The sequence below is a fragment of the Myodes glareolus genome, chromosome 19, assembly GCF_982192425.1.
Source record: "Myodes glareolus chromosome 19, mMyoGla1.1, whole genome shotgun sequence".
In the NCBI taxonomy this organism is placed as follows: Eukaryota; Metazoa; Chordata; class Mammalia; order Rodentia; family Cricetidae; genus Myodes; species Myodes glareolus.
The window spans coordinates 13,552,619-13,574,854 of NC_142044.1; positions in this window are offsets into that span (position 1 = coordinate 13,552,619).

Here is a 22,236-nt window from a genome sequence, read left to right on the forward strand (position 1 = left end):
ACTTTGAAATAAAACATTAAGAATCTAACAGAGATGTTTATTAAATCTATGTCTGTTTGGGATACAACACCAAATTTATATATCACAATAAATATTACCATTTATTTGGACAGTATACTTTTGAATTTTTCACTCCTCAAGGAAATTGAAATAGTAGGTAATTCCAATGACTCCAGATGTCTATTAAAAGCTTAAACTAGCATAGTTCAATTGAGGAAATACGTATCTTCTCTCTGCTAATGTGCTGATTTTCATCACATTTCATTTGGAATTGAGTGAGTCACAATGACCACTACTTTGGGCATTTCCAACTATGCTTATAAAAATAATGAGCTGGATATAATTTTTATTCAGAGGAAGTTTGAAAAATCAACATATCTATGAACCCCAATCATAAAGGCCTAATAAGAATGTTTTACTTGCTCATGTTAATGGAATTTCTTGAGAGATATGTAGAAAGTAATAGAGTTTGAAACACACTCTTGAATTTAAATCAGTTTCATGGATAAAAGTGTCATTTATTGAGCGACCATCACTGCATCCAATTCTAAGTGCTGTGTGGGAATATATAGCTCTGTTCTTCAGTTTTAACAGGTCTGAATGATTTTCCATACTGTTCACTGTTCAAAGAACAAACTAAGGATCTAGTGTTCATGTTCGATCTCTTCAACCGCATTTTCAGAATGCTTACAATACTTTAAATATTGTGTTACAGTCTTCTGGTTAAGGATCTTGCATATACTTCAAAGCTCCCAAAGGCTATAGAGAAAAGAATGCCTTGTTAAATTTGAATTCGATCCTTGTCTCTGGGTTCAAAGATCATGTTCATAATCACAATATTTTGCAACATTCATTGGGAATTTTTTATTGAAAACAATTTTTTTCTTTTATTTGTAAAATATTATGGGACAAAACATGATTTGAAAACTTGATTTAATTAGCACATTAACAATTTTTACAATATGCAGACACGCTTCTGTGCTTCATGATACAGAGCTAACTGTATTCATTCATTTACAAGTACAGTCGTATATTTCTGCATTCTATTTTAAACTTTCCTCCTATCCAATTTAAGCTACATATTTGTAAAACTAACTGGTTATAAATGTCTGAGCCCAATATTTTCCACATAGAGAAGAATTTCTTTTTCAAAGTATCCTCTGAGGGGCCATGAATCTGAAGTAATACCTTTAAAACTACATATAGACAAAATAAACACACAATAAAAATAAAGAATTCTCATTTCAAGTATTTTGAAAAATTAGAACAATTTCTTAAGGCAAATTATTTCCCTAATGTAAACTTCGAGTTCTGATTTTTGTAAACAATTGTTTATTAGTAAAATTTACATTGTTTTTATGAATATTTAATCATTGTTTTATTAAAAGGTAGTAATGGTCTTTTTTTTTTAAGGCTGTGCATGGTGCAATGCAGAGGGTAGGAACTTGTCCCTGCCCCAACTTAATGTGCCAGACTATCTTGACTCCCTTTAAAAGTCCTTATCTGACAGGTAGAGTGGACGTTGGTTGGACTGGGGGAAGGCGAGGTGGGGCAGGAGGAGTGGGAGGGGAAAATTGTGGTTGAAATGTAAAATGAAATTTAAAAAATATGTATTTTTAAAGTTTCTTTATTTTTATTTTACATTCCAAACATAGTTCTTCCTCTCTTCTCTCCTGCGGTTCACTCATGCCTTCCTCCCACACAACCTCCAATCCATTCCTCAGAAAGGGTGAGGCCTCCCATGGGGAGTAACAAAGTCTGCCAAATCAAGTTGCGGCAGGACCAAGCCATTCCCAGTATATCAAGGCTGAACACAGTGTTTCTCCATAGGAAAAGAACTCCACAATCCCACTTTATGCACTAGGGATAACACCTGGTCGCACTGCTGGTGGGCTCACAGACTTCCCAAGTCACAGAACCGTTACCCACATTCAGAAAGCCTAGTTGGGTTCTACGCAGGTTCCTGCAGGTTCCTCAGCTATCAGTCCAGAGTCAGTGAGCTCCCATCAGCTCTCATCTCTCTCTATGGGTTCCCCATCATTACCTTGACCCCCCCTATGCTCATATAACCCTCTTTCCTCTCTTCAACTGGACTCCAGGAGCTCAGCCCAGTGCATAGCTGTGGATGTTTGCTTTGGCTTCCATCAGTTATTGGATGAAGGTTCTATGAAGACAATTAGGGTGATCGTCAATCTGATTACAGAAGAAGGCTGGTTCAGGCACCCTCCCCACTACTGCTAGGAATATTAGATGGGGTCATTCATCTGTATTTCTGGGAGTTTTCATAGCACCAGATTTCTCCCTAATGCCATAATGGCTCCCCCTATCAAGATATCTCTTTCCTTGCTCTCCCTCTCTGTCCCTCCCCCAGCACAAACATCCTGTTCTCTCATGTTCTCTTCCCCCATTCCTTTCACCCTTCCCTCCCCTCCATGCTCCAAACTTGGTCAGGAGATTTCATATATTTCCCCTTCCATGGTGCATTCATACATGTCTCTCTCAAGATCCACCTCTTTTCCTAGATTCTCAGGGATTGTTAATTGTAACCTGGTTACCCTTTTCATGATGTCTAGTATCCACTTATGAGTAAGTAAATATCATGTTTATCTTTCTGGGTCTGGGTTATCTCAGTCAGGATTTTTTTTCCTAGTTCCAACCATTTTTCTGCTAATTTTAAGATGTCATTTTTTAATGCTGAATAATATTACATTGTATAAATGTACCACATCTTCCTTATCCATTTTTTGGGTGAGGGGGATGTAGCTTGTTTCCAGGTTCTGGCTATTGTGAATAATGCTGCTATGAACACAGTTGAGCAAATGATCTTGTGGTATGAATGTGCATCCTTTGGGTATATGCCCCAGAGAGGTATTGCTGAGGCTTGAGGTAGAGTGATTCAAAATTTTCTGAGAAAACACTATATTGATTTCCAAAGTGGCAATACAATTTGCACTCCCACCAGCAGTGGAGGAGTATTCCCCTTACTAACTTCCTCTCCAACAAAAGCTATCATTGATGTTTTTGATCCTAGCCATTCTGACAGGTGTAAGATATTATCTCAGACTTATTTTGATTGGCATTTTCCTAATGGATAAGGATGTGGAGCAATTCCTTAAATATCTTTCTGCAATTTAAATTTCTTCTGTTGAGAGTTCTCTGTTTAGCTCTGTACCCCATTTTAAAAATTGGTTAATTTGGTATTTTGGTACCTAGATTTTTGAGTTCTTTATATATTTTGGAGATCAGTTCTCAGTCTGATGTGGGGTTGCTGAAGATCTTTTCCCATTTTGTAGGCCTCTCAGTGTCTGTGCTATTTGTGTTATTTTTAGGAAGTGGTCTCCTATGCCAATAAATTCAAGGCTACTTCCTACTTATTCTTCTATCAGGTTCAGTGTAAGTGGATCTATGTTAAGGTCTATGAATCAACTGGGATTGAGTTTTGTGCATTGCAAAGAGATATAGATCTATAGGCAATCTTCTGCATGTTGATATTGAGTTACACCAGCATAATTTGTTGAAGATGCTTTCTATTTTTCCATTGTAAAGTTTTGGCTTCTTTGTCAAAAATCAGCTGTTCATGGGTGTGTGGATTAATGTTACAATTCATTGATCCACATGTCTGCTTTTAATCCAATACCATGCTCTTTATTGCTATAAAAAGATAAAAGTACATATTAATTGTAAATTATTCAGACAAGAAAGCAAATCCAACATTATAATAAAATATAGGTTAGTCAATCTTAAACTAATTAGATTACTACAAGATAGTACACTTAATGATGAATTCTGTTTTATTTGAAAGACTTTTCAACACAGCTTTGAGCATTTAAATCTTGGTACACTGTTTAACACAGATTTTTAAAAACTAAATTACATTTTTATATAATAATTACTCTTTGAAGTTGTGTTTCAACTGGAAAATTCCTCTGTATTATTCTCATTTCTTTAGAGTTATTGAATTTCTTCTTTTACTTGATCTGTTTTGAATACAAAGAAATAGCTTTTTACATTAAATTTAGTTATTCTACAAAAATGGAAACCTTGAACCTCTAATTTGTGATGCAATAAATCACGACTTAATTTTTCCCAAAAGTTTGGATATTCATTCTTGTGTTCTTTAGATCATTTTTAAAAAATATTTCTTCCTATTCACTTTGCTTTCTTTACTATTTTCAAAAGCATTTTTATATATTGAAATATTAGTGCTTGATAATGATATTTTATTTTCAAAATATTTATATTTATTATTGAAAAGGTGTCTAATTCTTATTTCTTTATATCTTTCTAATATAATGAAATCTTGATAAATCGAAGAACAAATCCTCATATCTTTAAGCTGAGATATTTTACACATATTCAGTGTGACTTAGGATAGGAATTGTTTTTTCCCACACTTTCCACGGTTTCTCATAACTTTTCATACCTCGGATAAATGAGCTAAATTTTAAGTTTTATTTATGCATGTAATCTCTCTCCTAAAACATTTATAGCCCTGCCAATGCAAGATGTCTTCTATACCTCCTGAGAATGTCCCTTCTACTTGATCTTAGATATATAAACAGCAACTCTAAATATTACAATTCATCTGAAAAGATTGGAACACTTCATATCTCAATATGTTACACCCTGACTTTTTTAGCAGGCTGCCTGGGTTTGCCAGCCATCAAACTATGACATGGAAACTTATTATTCATTATGAATGCTTGACCTTAGCTTATTCTTGTTCTTAGTAATCTTTTTAAACTTAAAATAACCCACCGCTATTAATCGATATGCTCCCTGAGGCTCTCTCCTCATCTGATTACTGTTCATCCTGCTTTTCTTCTTTTTCCATTTCTGGCTTCCTGGGACCAAGCAGGCTGCTCCTGGGCATACTGACCCCAGGCTGGTTGACTAGCTGGTTCCCCTTTTCTCTCTTCCCAACAGTCACATCTATCTTTCTCTTACTTAGTTATTAGCCAGTCTGCTTTTTATCAGATGAATCACGTACCTTAAGCAGGTAAAGTGAAACAGCAACACATCTTTGCATAGTCAATCAAATGCACCATAAACAGAAGAAACATACACATCTTTACATAGTTAAACATTTATTTGCAATACAAAAAATGCAACACACCTGTACACAGCTAACCAAATGTAACATAAATTAATGCAACCCATTTTTACATACTTAAACAATTATTCTGTAACACAAACCCATTATATCTTTAAATACTTAAACCAGTATTCTATTCCACAGCAGATTTTGAAATTGAACACTTGAGTTGTTTATCTGTTCATGAGTAATAAATCAGCTATCCATGCCACCCATTTCTCTTCATTCTGTTCCACGAATTTGTCTTCACTTGTTATCTTTGAAGTTTTTATATTTTGTTTAAAATATAGTTCACACTTCATGAATTATAGCAATTATATCTTGAATTCTGAACATAATTATAACATTTATACTTTGCATTCCTCTCCGTTCTACCTACTTATTTTACCTTCCATCATCTGTCATCTATATTTTACTACGTGCAATTTAAACAATGATTATCTTGGTTTTTCATGTACAAAACATTATTGAAGCTGACTTGAAATTACTCATGAGTAATAAGTAAGTTTACGAAAATAGGTATATAAATATTCATTGTTAAAAGCACTGTAGAAAATTGTTTTATATGTTTTAGCTTAAATGCTTTTTTATAGATCTTTCAATACCTTTTATTTTATCTTTTTATTAATCACCTTCATTGAGGTTCATGGATTTGCCTACATAATCCTTTTACTAATGTGTTTTTCTCATGGTTATATCTTTTCTAGAATGGCATCTTCTACATTATTCAAGATGGGCATCAAGTAGACTGGCAAGGGTTTTAACTTAAGATGGATACTTGTCTGTTGTCTTTTCTCTTTTCCTTTTCCCTGTATCAAAATTTTGCCATGAAACAATATCCTAAGAAAGGACTTACAGGATGTTAAATCTGTGATACTTAAAATGTATACACACATGCATACACATATACACACAAAGTGGGGTATATAGTGAAACCTGTAGAATTTCAATGATTTATTTCATTGTATGAAGAATCTATTATAAATATGATTAATCCAAAAAATGTTTTAGTCTTTTTTTTTCCATTGGAACCCAGCGCTGGAAGTCACTGATTGAAAAATTAGAACATTGTGGCTGACTTTATTTTTCTGACTTTGAGGTCTCATTTATTTTTCCATAACTATGTTAGTCTAATCTTTACTCTGATTTAGGAAATCTCAGTGTAGTAGTTGGGAGCGGCTCTTTTTTCTAACATGTGCTTCTCATCTACCAGATCCAGGGCTAAACCTTACTACCGGGGCTTCTTCACTTTGTCTTTTTTTTTTTTTTTCTTATTTTGTAAGTACCTGGTTTCTTTAATCACAAAGAATTCATTCTTTTTTTTTATTTTCTTCTATTTGGTTCATTTTTATTGTTAATTTGACAGAGCCTATATTCTTGAAATAGGAAACCCAAACTGAGGAATTCCTAAGTCAGACTGAACTATTGGCAAGTCTGTAGTAATATAGCCTTGAATGTAACCTACATTTTGAGGTATCATTTCTAGGCATATAATTCTGGGCTATAAGAAAGCTATCCACATGAACCAGAGAACAAGGATGAGTGAGGGAACAACAATTCATCTGTGATTTCTGCTTTAATTCCTGCTTGAGATTTTATTCTGATTCCCCTACATGTTGGATTATGACCAGGAAGTAACCCAGATGAACCCTTTCCACCCCAAGTTATAAGCTATGCTAGAACTCTGGGGTCTCATAAAGAGGGCTGTTTCTCAGTGAGGGACCTGTCATTAGATGACTGAGGAAAATGCCAGAACAGTTTACAAGCTGTTTCAAGAATTTTATTGGTAGAATGTTTCTATCGGCCTTAATATTTCTAATGTTTAACCTACAATGATAATTAAAATACCACATCTACAGTCTGTCTTTTGAAAATGGGAGAAATTTTTCCATCTTATCACGTAACTAGCTTTGTTAATTTTCTTTTGGTCCCTCTTCTCATACATGAATTTTCTTATGTTTTGTGTTACTTGATTGTTTATTTTTTTGTTTGTAATATATAAACTCTAAGATTTGCCAAGAATGGTTTATTGTGTCCTACGATTCATTAATTTATGTGTGTATTCTTCTCTACCATGCCTGTTGCTTAATTTTATGTTTCAATTTGGAATGTGTTTTTGTTTTTTTGGAAGTCCATGATTATATTTGCAACTTTCGGTAAAACCTACTGATCTTAATAATATAATGAATCATTAGAATCATACAGACATGACTGGGCTTTTGTGGCACATGCCTTTAATCCCAGTACTCTGATACAGAGACAAGTGGATCTCTGTGTGTTCGAGGCCAGCCTCATCTACAAGAGCTAATTCCAGGACAGGCTCCAAAGCTACAGAGAAGAACTGTCTCAAAAAACAAACGAATAAATTCCCCAAACCAAAAACCAAAACAAAACAAAAAACCAGAATCATGCAAACAAAAAATACCAGCTATTTGTGAGAAAAGCAGAATGTCTTCTGACTGGAGGTATTTCTGTGCCCATGGGTCTATTTTTGGTTTATGTTAGATATCCTGACTTTTAGAAGTTATTCCTTTATTTTGTCAATTTTGTTTGAATTCATGATTGCCTAGAAAGATTTTGGCTCATAGACTGAGCTTTTTAGCACACAGTATTTAAGTTATATCTTAATTTTATTCATTTTTTGACAATTTGGAGAGTATCCATGACCCTGTCTTGTTAGGACATGTCCTGTTCTTAGCTTACACTAATTCCATATGAAACATAAAAATAGGTCACTAAATCGAGAGTGCTCAGAATTCTGAGTAAGCTGTTAGCTTCAAGTTCTCTATTTAGGCATATTTAGTAACTCGTTAGCTAATGCATTATATTCTATAATGCCTATACTTTAAGTTGTTTAATCAAAGTTTTATCATTCAACTATATAATCACAAGACAAATATACCCATAAAAATATAAAAGTAAAAATTAATGGATTATCAATAACCCATTAAATGGCTTAAATGAAATAGTTAATTTGAAACTCATAACTTTGGCACTGTTTCCATTAAAAGTGAATTGCTTATACAGGACATATTATTAGTGATGCCTATTTTATTAACTTTTACTTATTTATTTTTTCTCAGGTGTGTATGTCTTTGTTAGACACTTGACTATGAGTATTTTTGCACACGGTATGAAGGCAAGTGGACACCTGAGGTGTCATTCCTCCTCAGGAAATGTATTACTTTTATTTGTTATGATAGGGTCTCTCATTGAGCTGCAGCTTGGCAAGCAGAAGAGGTTGAGTGGGCAGCAAGCCCAGAAACCTGCTTGTTGCTGCATTTCCAGGTTGTCCACCACCACAATCAGCCTCAGTCCTTCATGCTTTCAAGAAAGGCCCTTTACAGACTGAACCATCTCTTTAGCCCTGGTGTTACCAATTTTAGATTTTATTACTAAATAAATCATGTTCCTGCTATCAATTTTCTCACTGAAAGTGTATCTTAAACTTGTAATGAGTTCACAAACCAAATGTACATTATATACAACAGCAAGAAATGTGCTTCTCCATTATACAAGAGGTTCAAGGCAAGCTGCCAGGAGTTCTCAGTCGCACAATTGTCAACAGATCCAGCCTGACAGAAAATCCTCTTTAACTAAGAACTTTAAGCTTCATGCATGAACAGGAAATGAGCATGACTGGCTCTTACTTTTTTGGTCCAATTTTGCTCTATAAGTGAAAAAGTTACTGTCAATTAGTCTAAATGCCCCGGAAAGTTTGTTTAAGATGCAGGAAGAGGGAGTAATTTGCAGTGATAGTTGTATTGTTTCCTTTCGTGGGCTTGTTAGAACCCTGGCCTCTCTGACTCTAACAATCTGTTTTATTCTTCAGTTATCCTTTCTCAACTCAGTTCCAAGGAGCAGATATGACTTAAGCAAAGAATATATGATTTTAATGTGTTTAAAATTACATAAAAACATGAAAATGCAAATTAATAATTGTAACAGCAGCAATTACTATGAAAGGTCTTCCTTATTATATATAAGCATGTATAATTCTACTAGTTAACAAACTACATATTACTTTTGTGCTTTTATTATATAAAAATTTTCAGATATTTTACCACTTTTGTATGTACATTTGTTATGATTTATATCTACATTCTTAAAATATGTTAATATTTGATACAAATGGTTAAATATATTAAGAGTCAAGTTTGTTCTATGTTTATTTTACATTTTAGTAAAATATTCACTTAAGTTCCTGTGCTTACTATATTTACTATTTCACTGTTTTAAACCTGACTTTACTCTGGAAAATTATTAATGGTTTATTAATTATTAAAAGGAGACAGTTGTCATATTACTTCATTGTTTAAATTTGAATTTTAACTGAGTGTTTTCACTAAAATGTCTTCATGGAAATTTTCTTTCTCTTGTGCAAGGCAGATATGTTTCAACAATCACCTACTTCATATTCTTGTTCCTTTTATTTAAGTAATAATAAAAATGATAATAAATGTTTTGCTGTTTTCATTTTATTGTTTTTTTAACAATATGAGCTTTTAAAAAATGAACACTCTTCTCTTACTTGGTTGTAAAGAATAGACTATCTAGAAAATCTAAAATTTAGTCTTATATTTGAGACAGCTAAGGACATTGTTAAGTTTTCCAAGTAAAAATCAAAAGATGCTCCTGTAATGCTGTAGCCACCAATTTCCAACATTACATAGTTCCATTCTAATAATCTATGTAGACATATCTTTAAGGGGTGACTACTTACACAACAGCACTGATTTTTTTTCAGTAGTGTTTATAAACCACCCGCTGATGGCAACCAAGCTGCCAGTCATTAACCCACTGTATAATGTTGTATAACGTATATTTTGAGTATGTTGTTACTATTCCAATTAAAGCATGTAATTGAAGAGTATATTTTAAATACAATATTTCTGATGTTTTCTGATGTGTTCTTTCAGGATTGGTGTGTGTGTGTGTGTGTGTGTGTGTGTGTGTGTGTGTGAATTATTTTCCCAACTATAGTGTATCAAACTGGAATTTTCTAATACATTTTATTTTTTATAATGTTTATTTTTTATACATTTGATATACATATTTGTGCTTTATTTTAAATGTTATTTTTGAGTATCTGTTAAATGAGGTCCTTCACAACTGTGATGATTCTTTTAGCAATGGATAATTATATAAGGATGTAGACAGAGAACACTTTAGTTTGCCAAAAAATAATTGTTCTCTTGAATCCATGAGAAGATGAGGACAAGACAGACAGTTAACATTTATGCAGGAAAAGAAATGCCTATCATCTGATTAAATATGTTTTTATAAAAGCAAGCTTTAAGAATAAAGGAAGTTTATATCTGAAACTTGAATAAAAATATGATATTTTGAGAAAGAAAACTTTAATGTGACATTTCATATACTGCCCTAAAAAGGAATTATATTTTTGAACTTAAGGCATCAGCATTTAAATGACTTGTAGAATTAATTATTTAGGAAGTTCTTTTTTAAAATATTTTTTATTGTTTATTTAACTTTATTTTATGTGCATTGATGTGAAGGTGTCAGATCCCCTGGAACTGGATTTTCAGACAGTTGTGAACTGCCATGTGGGTGCTGGGAATTGAACCCGGTTCCACTGGAAGAGCAGTCAGTGCTCTTAACCTCTGAGCCATCTCTCCATCCCCCTATTTAGGAAGTTCTATGTTATGCCTAAACCAAGTATTTAAAACAATTTGACTGGTTTTTCCATTTGGTTACGCTCTGTATGGTCAGTTCAATCTTTTTATTCTGTGTGTGTGCGTGTGTGTGTACATGTGACAGAAAAATGAGGTGAGATCAGTTATACAATAAATACCATGTTAACAACTATAATTGATATACTTGACTTTCTAATAATATTGTCATAAGTTCTTAATAGTAAAATAAAAACATATATTTAATGATTTTTCTTTAAGAAATAATATTTGATTCTTAATATTTACTTTATCTTGGTTTCACAAATGAGGTGTGTGTGTGAGTGTGTGTGTGTGTATGTGTATGTCTGTCACAGTTTGTCTTCTGTGTGCATGAGTATGTGTGCGTGTGTGTGTGTGCTTATGTTCTAAAATAATTACCTCATCTTCTGTGCCATGAATGTCATCTAATTGTAGCCAACAAAAATTATATATCCTAATGTTTTACTTAGGTTTTATGAAGGTGCTTAAAGCTGGCTAGTACTTATTCCAAAAAATAACTAGAGTTTGCTTAAACTTCTCTTATATATCACATAGCTTTGAAATTTGGCTTCCTATGAATTTTATATGACCAACAACTGGAAGAGCTTGTATCTTTAAAAACCCATTTCCAGAATATCTGGCTACAGAAATAAGTATTTTATATTAAGATACACTGATTGTTCTATCTCATGCCATCCAGGACAGTTTCCATCAGCTCTACTTTTGTTTGACCTTAAACACAATAATTGCAAAATGAAGAAATCTTCTGTTAATTTTGAGTTAATTGTATGTTTTGTGGTCAGAGATTTCTCCTTAATATAGTATTGTAACTATCGTCTGAAAAAAAATTTTACTTAGTGAATATCAGAATGCCTTGTCAAGTTCAGTGTAGTTATCATCTTATTTTTTACCAGTTGTAAAACTGCATATAAAAGATAAAGTGAGCTATTAAAAAGAGTGCACATCATACGATATACACTACAATATTAGTAGTGGTTTGCATCACATTTATTTTCCATATTATATAATCGCAAATTATACTACCTCAAATGCAGCTAAATTCACATTTTCCTGCACCTAAAGTTAAAACCACATGCAGCCTTTGTTTTAATATCTTAGGCATTTATCATTCTTCTTTAATTTTCAAATTTACAAAGCCTTCTCGCAGTGTAATTGCTAGGTGTGTTTAATGAGTTTTATAATCTGAAAATGTGCACTAACCTCATATGCCAATCATACAAATAAATTAACCCTGACAACCAGTGCACAAATACTCTACCTTTTCTGTTTGTCAGCCTTCCATTTTACCCTGTCTTTATTAGGAATGATTTGGGTAAGATTTCTTATATGGATTCTCCTACTGTCTCATCCTCTCTACTCTGTGGATTAATTGCACTTCAGGATTTGATGAGAGTTTGATAAGACTGGGAGAGACAAAACCCTTTTTCTTAAAAGTGTGAATCTGTATCACACAGACTGGAATACCAAGCGTTTGGGGAGAATATTGGGTTTCTTTGGCTTGGTAAAATTTAGACTATCCTGTGAAAGCCTTCTACTGAGGATGTGTTTGAAGCAATATTATCTCTAGTCTTTCCTGAAACATCTATCTGTATAGCTCACCATTTTCACTTCAATTACAGGGCTAAGTGAATTAATGCTTTAAAGTTTATTTTTGTCTGTGCATAGAAATCATCTTCTCGATTTCAAATGTAACATTTGTATACTAGGAACATTTTCTTCAATTTTGATTCTCGTGTAATGTTTGCTTAAAATTGGACAAACAAATCAGAGAAACAGAAGCTTAAAACATAATAGCCAATGAAGTTGTTCATCAGACACGTTGTGTGGCCAATGTGAGAATTATTTTTTTTGATGTAACTTGTAGAGAGAAGCTTCTGTCCCACCAGTCCCACAGCTGTTCAGTCACAAGGAAACACACAGAGGCTTTTATTAATTACAAACTGATTAGCCAATTAGCTCAGGCTTGTTATTAACTAGATATTACAACTTAAATTAACCCATATTTCTTATCTATGTTTAGTCACATTACTTGGTACCTTTTGTCAGTGAGGCATTCTCATCTTGCTTCCTCTGTGTCTGGCTGGTGTCTGTGTTCCTGCATTTCTTCTTCCCAGAATTCCCTTAGTCTGTTCCCTCCCCCATAGTTCCTGTCTTGCTACTGGCCAATCAGTGTTTAAGTAAACTAATACGAGTTACAAATCTTTACATTTTACAAGAACATTATTCCACAGCACTGTACTAGAGCGGAATATAAGATAAGGTTATAGCTCTCAATCAGTTTCACTCTGAGATTCCTGGAGGCAAGATTGTCTTTTGGGGACTGAGGTAGAGCTAATAGCCAGTGACTGACTGCTTTGCTTTTCTGACCTTGAGGCGAACCTCAATATCTGATTCTCAGTTTTTATTAATCTTACTACATTAACCAACAAAATTTGTGGACAGCACAACATTTAAAATATAAAAGATATGTGTACAAAGTGTCGTAACTTGATAACCAAGTGAAAAATTATTCTAGAATTCTGAAATAAAAATTATTATTGTGCATTTCAACTAATATGAGAGTTGAACGTTTGCTCCTCACCTGGAACAAAGCAGAGATCATTGATGCAGAGTTAGATTTAGATATTATCAAATCTCTCTATATATAAAAAAGGAAAATACTTTTTCAGGTTATATAGAAAAATCTAATATATCATTGGCTTCAAGATGAAACAATGAGGTCTAAATAACATGCTACAGTACAAGCCATTGCTTCACACATTTTTTTCTTATCACATGCTATGTTGGTAACCTTCATGAATTGCATTTGATCAACAAAATATTGGCGTATAAATGCCTTTACTTGGATTGATTTTAAAATTAGCATGAAAAAGTATACTGCAAAGAAACTAGTAAATAAAGTAAAATAAGGAAAGGAGAGGGAGATGAATCATTTAGTGTCAGGCTTTATTATCTTTTGAAACATAAATATAATATTGATAAGTTTGAAAAATGAAACTTAAAAGTGAGTTCAAAATATAAGAAACAACCTTAACTATATGTTGCTCATACATTTATGAAGAAGAATCTACTTGTATTACATTTCTTACATTAATGTGTCCTATACTCTTGTTCAAGTGGAGACAGCTATTATGAAGTCTCCAAGAGTAGATCAGACCCCATGCAATCTTTGAATGGATATGAAACCTGTAGGAGGATTTGAGAGTTCAAATAGAAGTGGGAGAGAAAAATACCAAGGTGCTAAGTACACACCTGCTAATGTGTAAATTTCCCTGGACATTAAGTAGAGGAAATAGAAAAGGGATATGTAGTGGTTGAAATGAGTGAATTATTAGGAGTGGATGGAAACAATCAGGGAAGAATTCTGAGATAATTTAGTCAAATTATTTGGAAGGCGTCTTATAAGATACTTTTCTATTACTGTAATACAACAGCATCACCAAAACACCTAAGAAAGTGAAGGGCTAAATTCAACTTATACTTCTATAGTGCACTCCATCATCCAAGGTAGTCTTCGTAGGAATTTAAGGCAGGAACCTGGAGGCAGGAGTTGTTGTACAGGCCATTGGAAGAATTCTATGTGTTGGCGTGTTCCACATGGCTTGCTCAATATGCTTTTTATAGTACTAAAAATAACACACCAAGGTATGCACCCATGAAAGGACAATCTCACATGTATCACTAAACAAGATAAAACGTAACAGAGTTGTCTAGAGGCCAAGCTCATGGAGATTATTTTTACTCAAATATCTCTATGTTGTGTCAAGGTAACATAAAACTCTCAAGTACAGGGGAAAAATACTAACTTGTCTCAAAGTTGTGAAAACTAAAGGAAGCTGTGTTCAACAATGTCAAATTTTTAGTAATGGTGACTACACCAGAGACAAAAAGTAAGATGTGTTACTGCCAGTTACTTGGTCTCTACGAAATATTAGTTTTATTTACTTTCCTGCTCTTAACTCCATGTCCCTTTTTTACCCATATAGAAAAGCAGCAAGCACTATCAAAGTGCAAAGTTACAGAAAATATACTCAGAATTGTCTAATTTCAGGATATATGAACTATCCTATATTTTATTATGACACATATATTATATTATTAGTATAATTACTAATTTAATATGTGACATATATGTTGACAAGTTTTTACAAAGAAGGATCTGAAATGCCATAAGATGGTAGGAACACTATGTGGGAGAGGAGGTGTAATCTCAGGCAGGGCTGTTTCTCCCACATGCCTCAATGATCCATAAATGACGATGTCAAATAAGCAATGTCTTACTTAATATGGAAAAGAAGAGATTTGTTGGCACCTTATTGTTGGATCTTATGTCATTTGCTTTATGAATATTTATAACAGATATCCACACCACTGTAAGTGATTGTGTCTGAAATTAAATTAAAAAATAATTTCTAAAAAAAAAAGAAATATAAAAACAAAATAAAACAAAAAAAAATAACTCATTAGGAAAGCAAGTAAAACATAGAGACAATTAAATTACAGACCAAAGTTGGAATAAGTATACTCTCAGGCTGCATTTCCAGGTTAACACACATCAAAACGAAACAGAATCTAGAAGAATGTATGCTGCTCCAATTCACAGACAAAACAGCTTAAGTTCTAAAGTGGTAGCATTTGGTTAAGGAGACTTTGATATTTGTTATTTAATTATTTATAAGTAATAGTCCTCATGAATGGAATCAGTACGTTTGCTAAACTTTCATCTACATATTACTCCAGTATGCTGATAGAATGAGGAAAAAGATATCAGAAAACCAGAAATTTTCCCCAAACCAATCACTGGGTATTGACAGCCTTCAAAGCTGTGGTAGTTAATTATTTATCATTATTATTATTCTCCTCACTATTATAGCCATCCTAACTTAACAAGACAGCTGGTGTGCTGTTGTTATAGGTCAAACATAATATATTCCATATAAACTGACTACATCTCTCTAAAATACATTTAGTTTATCAGACAGATTCTATCCTCTTGATGAAGCTATTTAACTTCTCTGCATGTAAATGAATTAATTGGTTAAATAAAAATATTTAGTTTTTAAATCATAATTAAGATTACACTGACAATAGTAAATTATATAATGCTTAAAATAGGTAACTAGTGACCCAATGCCTTGCTTTTTCATTAGGTCATAGTCATTTATTATAGTAATTATATATCATAGATGAATTTCATGCATTTATAAACTTCAAAATGTGATCTTTAGGTAAATTAGCTGAAAGTTTAATACATAAAATGTATGTAGATATTCCTTTTGAAAAGATGTATTTTGACCAAAAGTCAAAAATTTGACATCATGCTTTCATTTTCTTCATTTGGGGGAGGTATATTATATTCCAAGAAACATGTGGAGGGCTGCAACCACATTCTCCATCGCTTCTAGGGACAAAGGTAGAGATTGACCTCTGTGACCTCAAGGTGTGGTGGTACACGCCTTTAGTCCTGATGCCTGGGAGGCAGAGGCAGATTGACCTCTGTGACCTCAAGGTGTGGTAGTACACGCCTTTGGTCCCAATGCCTGCGAGGCAGAGACAGGCAGATCTCTGTGAGTTCAAGGTGTTGTAGCACACGCCTTTAATCCCAGCGCATGTGCTTGGTAATTTACTACTGCTGCGTCCCTGCCTACTTCCGAGGCATCATCTGGGATAATGGGCAGCGGACCAATCCAAGAGTGACACGTCAGAAGCAAGGACTGTTTCCTTTATAAGGGCTGGGTTCTCCTCATTCTGGGTCTCCGCCATGTAAGCTTATGCTCTCCCTCTCAAGACGCATTAAAGCTTTGCTGCAGAAGGATCCTAAGTGTCCCGCGTCATTCTTGAGGGCGAGAAGGTAGCGCGGGACAGAAACACAGTGAACAATTGTAATGACTAACAATGAGTGAGCATATTTTTTCCAAATATAATACTGCTGTGCATATGAAGCACAGGGAATATCCAAGACAGAGGTCTATTAAAGCAACTGAGACAATTCCATTTGGTCAATTTATTCTATATATTTTCTCCATGTTCTGAATATTCAGGTACTGTGCATTATCCAAAATCATATGTAAGAGTTAAAGAAAGATATCAAATAAACTGATGTCTTTAGTTTTATTCATTACCTTTATAGATTTAAAACCACAGTGGGATCCTGAATTATTTGAGTGTTTACCTAAATCTATACAAATTTCCCATCTGAAAGATGTAGCTGGCAACTTTGCAAAGTATATTTCAATTAAATGCAACATATATAATGATCCGGTGTCTTGAAAAAATTCTCATTAGGTTTTGCACTTTGTTGTCTGTTTTTTTCTTTTCTCCTAAATAGGGTGAACATATTTCTGAAAGCTGAACTTCCATGAGGTCTTTTTCCACTACATGGTGTTTCTCGTCTAATGAGAGATCTGGTGCTTTTCAGAGAGATTAAGTTACAAATTTGGCAAGGCATGCACTTCCCCTCCCCTCCTTATTCTTTTCTCTCTGTTATATTCCCTAGGCCTTTCTTAGGAATAGCTTCATTAACATTGAATTGGTTTTCTTTATGGAGGCTGGAGCTCCCTGAAGCTTTTTAAAAATACTGTACAAGCGCTGAAGCCCTGTGCTAATTGATGCTTTGCCCTTTTCTTAAGCAGCTTTAAGTATGTGATTTAAGCCAAGGCTAAACTATCTTGAATCTAGTATTGAATAATTAATTCAATAAAAGTAATTTGTTATATGTCTACATGTTTATTCAAACAAAACATTGTATATATATGTATATATATATATATATGGATAATAGATTAGTTAATGCTACTAAAAATCAGTACAATCTTATTTTTAGATTTACTGGATGTACATTACATAGAATTATAGGAGAGAGACCGATAGTTAGTTTCCGGCTGCTTAGCCCGAAAATAATCACACAGAAACTGTATTCATTAAATTACTGCTTTGCCCATTAGCTCTAGCTTCTTGTTGGCTAACTCTTACATATTAATTTAACCCATCTCCATTAATCTGTGTATTCTATGTGCCTGTGGCTTAACTGGTAAAGTTATTCAGGAAATCATGTTGACCTAGCCAAGCCAATAAAGCTCCATACATAAAACCACCAAGATTGTAGTTAGATGACCAGGTGTGAATTTCAGATAACTTCAGTCTTCAGATTGTACAACCTCATAGTACAAACAGTCATTACAAAATTCATAGCTCAGTTGAGACAATCACATTACAAAATCCTCTAAATAATGTCTTGAAAATAACAATACAACTCATAATTTTACTACCAATAAATAAGTTTACAGCTACTGTTAACAAAACTGTTTAATACATGAACATAATATGATATTTACTGAAGATTTTATTAAATAAGGTAAATGATTGCTAATTTAAAATGTAATAAGCAATAAATGTAATAAAACAATACATGCCAAATATGTGTATTTTATAATATTAAAAGAAATATTAATAATTTTCATATGTTTGATAGATACAAAGAAAGTATTAAAAAATTTATGAACACGGAATATTTTCTGTATTATCTATCTGTGGTGGTATATTTTTGATTAGCATCTTATATATACAGCCCATTGATCATTTTTTATTAAACATTATTAAATATTTATTTCCTGGAGGTTTATTAGAAAGCTGGTATTAAAGCAAAGCCAAATAAGTCATCAACAAAAGCACCACATATTTCTATTTTAATGACTGTGAAACTATATACGAGTCATTGAATTTCAAAGTACCACTGGCAGTTACAACAATTACTCTGTAGAAAAAAAACAACTAGAAAATGAGCAGCTAAGTTATACAAGAGCTCCATCTCATGCCAAAGTAACATAAATATACTTCATTGATAAAATTTCTGCTCATATGGAGTTTTTATACTCCATATAATCCTAAGTAATAAAATATAGACTTGTTTTTTATTGCTTATATTATTCTGATTAATAAAAATAACATTAGCTTACTGTGATCTTTCCTTTGGAACCTGCACTAACTGCTAATTTTCTATTAAATGTCCACAGCCTTGATCTTTTATTCACAGTTCCTGGATTTTTGTTTGATATTTTTAGGATAGTATTTTAATTACTTTTCTCCCCTCCTTTTTCTCCCCGCAAGTCCATACACATTCCCATATATCATTCCCAGCTCTTGTTCAAATTGATGGCCTCTTTGCCCATCAGTTGTTATTTTAAGCTATATTATATTTAAAAATAAAGATCAACCTTTCAAGATATTATAAAAACTATACTTTGAAACCTCACAAAACTCTTTCATCATTTCATTCTATTTTTATTTTAGATGGCTTTCTTTCAAAGGAATGCACCCTATTTTACAAAAATAAGTAATTAAGTGCTTTACTAATATTTAAATGTCTAATTTTTTACCTGTTACATGAGTACACAAAAAATTCCATGCCATAGGCAACTAACCAAATATTCTTATGTAAGTGTCAGATGCAAAGGAAGGTACTTGAAAGACGAAAATATGTTTTTGGTTTTTTTTTTTCCAAAAAAGAATGAAAACATTTGACTAAATCTGGCATCTCCTGGTCAGCCAGCCATTTGTCCTATTCCATGACGTATATGTTTCTCCAGCCATCTTCTCGATTGATTCTATACACAAGAGACAAGAGTGAGGACCCTCGACAAAGGAGCCCTTACTCCTTGACAAATAGTAGTCGATGCCTTAACATAGCTTTTCAGTTATGTCAGCAATGTCAGATCAATGTGGACTACTGTACTGTAAATTTTTCCCAAAGTTCTTAAGTTTTAAAAGTATTTCAAAGAATAGGTTGTTTCTACTTGGAAATTATACTTAAAATCACCATAATAATACAAATGAGTATTTTTTTCAGCTATCAAGAATATGACCTCAATAAAAGAGGTTATATTATTTTGTATATGCTTCCTACTAAGTAATATGAATAAATATGGTTTTCTGGTTGCTTTGGGATGATCATTCTCAGTGACATCCTCGAATTATTCTAGTTACTATTCTTTGAGTACACATACATGTGTATATAATTTACATACATGTGTGTAATTTAGTTTCCATCCTTACTCTCCTTTCCAATTTTTCTCAGATGTCCCCTTCCCAAGTTCATCATATGTTTTTTTCTTCATAACCTAGAGAATTCGTTAGTTAGCCAAATACACATGGATGTAGGATCATCCTTTGAACTTGGGCAATCTATAATAGAACACACCTTGTAGTAAACTTATTCTTTTTCAGTAACAGTCAGTTTTTAATAATTTGAGCTATGTGCGGAGTTCGTGCATTCTGCCTATCCATGCTGAAATGTTTATATGCTAGATTTTTTGAGGTCTTGTGTGGGTAGCCAGGTATTTTGAGTTCCTGAGTATGATAGAACCGTCATAGTTGAAAAACGCTATTTGGTCGTGGTCTTTCTTGACCTTTATGTTTCAAATACTTTACTCAAAATTCATGTTTTAATTTCATCATAGTACTACTAGATTGTTTGTTTTATACAGTTCAGTCCAAATATTATCAATCATTTAAGTATAAGGATAGCAAGCAATACAGCATTCAAATTTTAACTTTTAAAAAGATTATAGAGGTTCTGAAGAAAATAATCAATGATACTTTCATATTTCAAACAGTCTCAAATATTATTATTCATTCTGTGATGGGAAACTCCTTCAGTCAATGGCCTTTGAGAGGTTGGACCAGGTGGGTACCAAAAGGCCACCGAGACTGCCTTCTTGGCCTCTTCCTGTTTGTGACACCTGGATGTTGGATCCAGTTCCTGTTTATTCATTGTAATCCATGAGTTTCACTTTTAACAAAGAAAACCTTAGTATACCGTATTCTGAGCTAGGGTGGGATTCTTTTGTTGGCGTCCCGCCTCCATCTGATGCATTTTGCTTCATCTGGTGCCCAATGTGGGGCCTAGTACATGTTTACTGGAACCTTACTCCCCCGACATTGCTCCTGGTTCACCAGCCTAGGCACGTTTCTGGCAAGTCCGCAGAACACCTGCCACAGCTTCTTCAGCTGGCACCCAGACCGCTGCCTAGGACCCCGACTTTTACCGCCAGAGCCCAACATTTAGGGGACTCTTGACTGAGGGGAAGCTTCAGGTGTCTTTCTTATTATGGCCACCAACTTTCTCTATGTACTGAATCCCTTAAATGTTCTTATTAATTGCTCTTAATTTGTTAAACGTAGCCTATTTGTCAGTACCTAAGTAGATGACATTGTACCGAACCATTGTGGTAGCACTATCAATCCTGGAGAAGCCAGTGGGAGATCTGACTGTTCACTTATTTCCTTTGCTTTCCTATAAAATTCTCAGGAAGCCAAGCAGTGTTGGCACATGCCTTTAATCCCAGACGAGGTCGGGGGATCTCTGGGAGTTTGAGGCCATCTGGTCTCTAAGAGCTAGTTCCAGGACTGGCCCCAAAGCTATAGAAAAACCCTATCTCCAAAAACAAAAACAAAAACAAAAAAACAAAACAAGATTCTCAGGAATTTTATGTCCATCTAAAGCATGTTCTCAACTCTTGTAGTGCATTGCCAAATGGGAAAGCCTTGTAAAATTGTGAGGTTGATTCTCAGTCTAATAACAGTACATTAACCAGGCTTTATATTTACCTTATGCAGTAGCATCTCAAATACAATATATAATGATTAAATAAAACAAGTTTTTCCTGAAAAATAAGCTGCCATTCTCTATTGGTGACTATCACTGACATCTTTTATTAGCAACCTGAAAGTTCCACCCTGGAAGCAGTACAGATACTTTCTGTCTTTATCACTGTGTCTTGAAAGTATTGTCTGTCTTTCACAATGTTCCTGAGTTCTTTGGAAACAATATCTTTTCCCTAACAGGCCCCAAATCTCTCTATTTTCAGGCTCTTCATTGAGTCTTTAATTCCTCTCCTAGCACCCGCATAATTGCAATGCTCCTACATTGTTAGGAGACAAATTTCCAGTATCGTTGCCACTCATTTCTTTTCCCATCAACCTTATTTTTCAGTGAAATTTACTCACATACTTTATGACTATATTGTGGCAATGTTTTGTTAGCTAAGACTGGACAAATTTACTTTTGATTTTTTAAAAAAGCCTTGATTTCTGACTCCCATTTTCTAAATTTTAACAAATTTTCTTTGATGAATTATGTGTGGGCAGAGGGGTTTGCACAGCCATAGAGAATGACAAGAGTACCAGGAGTTTACTCTTGTAAAGCACATCAAAGGAGGTTATGGAAACTGAAGGGGGTCGACCTAGAGATATGCTAATGATAACTTCCACTCTTAACACAGGTTCAATTTTTAACTAATCTTTACAAAAGAAATATACTTTTGTTACTAATGTTTTAAATTGCTACTTCTAGGAATGCTCTTAAAAATCGAGTAACATATATATCATGAAATTGTTTCTCTTAGCTGAACTTGTGGATGTGGAATTGGTGAACGTATTTGTAACTGT